Here is a 1,798-nt window from a genome sequence, read left to right as displayed (position 1 = left end):
TGAGACATGTGAATGTCAGGACAGACATACAATGTAAAGGCAGGGGATGCAAGGTACCTTCCTGCCAAAAGCAGAGATTTGGAGAAGGGCTGTGCTTAGTCACATCCTAAGGGCAAAATCCAAGGTTGGGAATATTGGCAAGATTAACCAAATGTGTGGGTTGACCCCACAGCCCTCAAATTAAGAGTCACAAACTTTACCAACAGAGCCACTCAGGCCAGGCTGGTGTCAGCTACACCTTGCCATCCTGCCAAGAGCAGCGGCTGGGGGCAAGGCGGTGCAGAGTCATGGCCTGGGAGCAAAAGCCATGCATGGGAACAAAGGTCCACACACCCAACATGGGGCTTGAACCCACAACCCTGGGATTAAGAGTCTCATGCTCTACCAACTGAGCTAGTCAGGATCAGAGACTGTGTTTTGCCTTTCTGCCCTTGCACTGTCTTCAGGGAATGGCTGCAGCAGCTGTCAGCAGCAGGCCCCGGCAGGCCCAGCCTCTGCAAGCAGGCCTCAGGCGCAAGAGTCGGAGAGGCGCTGTGGCAGGAGGAGGAAATTGGGGCCAGGACGTACCACAGAACAGGAACAGGAGCAGGCGCGGGTTTTGTTTGCTCATGGTTTTGGGTAGCTAAGGTTCCTGTACCCCTGAGCTCATATTGCTCTCGTCTCTACTCCTGGAGCAGTCCAAATGCTCCTGATAGGACAAGAGATCTGAAACTGAGTCAACAAAAGTGGGAACTCACAGGTCCAGTGGCTTGGACTGCTTTGGCTTTGGCGCTTTCACCTTTGTGGCAAAAGATCAGTTCCCAGGCACAAAAACCAGCCGCCCTGCCCCACTCCCCGCTTTTTTCCTGCTCTTGCCCACTGCCTGTCTCTTTTTTCCCCTACATTTGGCAAGGAGAGAGATTTGCCTACACAGGCTGTTGTGCACCAGGAGCTCCACCTCAGTCCAAAGCTAGCTTGAGTATGGGGCTGGCCAAGGACAGAGAGAAGAACAGGCCCAGGGTTGCGGGTCTGCTTCAGCCCAGCTCCAATCCTGGGCCCGTTCTCAAGTGAAGGGAACATTTTCTGCTTGCAGAAAACACCTACGACTTAGTAGGGTTAACTGAAACCTGGTGGGATTCTTCCCATGATTGGGTGGTACATATTGAGGGTTATAGGCTGTGCAGAAAGGACAGGGTGGGGAAGAAAGGGGGAGGGGCCGCGCTCTATGTCAATTAGCAATATACATCGACCCTCATCAAGACGGAATCGAAGGAGGAGAAAGTAGAAGGATTGTGGGTTAGGTTACATGGGGGGCAAGGAGTTTGGTGGTAGGGGTCTGCTACAGACCCCCACACCAAGGGGAAGAACTAGATTCGGAGCTCCTGAGGCAGCTCTCAGAGACCATAAAAACTAAGAAGGCGGTAGTCATGGGGGACCTAAACTACCCAGACATCTGCTGGGAGACGCAGACAGCAAAGTCCCACCATTCATGCAGGTTCCTATCCTGCATACAGGACTTCCACCTGACGCAGGAGGTACACGGTCCCACTAGGGGGAATGCCTTACTGGACCTGGTATTTGCAACGGGGGGATGATATGGTAGGGGACCTACAGATTGGTGGTCACCTGGGGGACAGTGATCTCCTAATAATAGAATTCTTCATAAGACGTCGAGTGGGTAAGGTAACTAGTAGGGTGAAAGTGCTAGACTTTAGGAAAGCTGATTTCAATGAACTCAGGCGATTATTCAGGGACGCACTGCAGAGTAGGAGTTTTGAAGAGATGGGAGCCCAGGAAGGGTGGCTGTGCCTTAAGGAAA

The 1,798-nt window shown here is 52.5% G+C and overlaps 1 non-coding gene across 1 annotated transcript; it reads right to left on the bottom strand.

The window, feature by feature from the left end:
* Positions 1-330: 330 nt before the first annotated feature.
* Positions 331-403, bottom strand: TRNAK-CUU. The gene has a single exon. It is a non-coding gene; the product is annotated as a tRNA-Lys (tRNA).
* Positions 404-1,798: the final 1,395 nt, after the last annotated feature.

This window comes from Alligator sinensis, unplaced genomic scaffold (assembly GCF_000455745.1).
Source record: "Alligator sinensis unplaced genomic scaffold, ASM45574v1 scaffold1378_1, whole genome shotgun sequence".
In the NCBI taxonomy this organism is placed as follows: Eukaryota; Metazoa; Chordata; order Crocodylia; family Alligatoridae; genus Alligator; species Alligator sinensis.
Note: the sequence above shows the minus strand (reverse complement) of the source record. Positions and strands in the feature narration are given on the sequence as shown.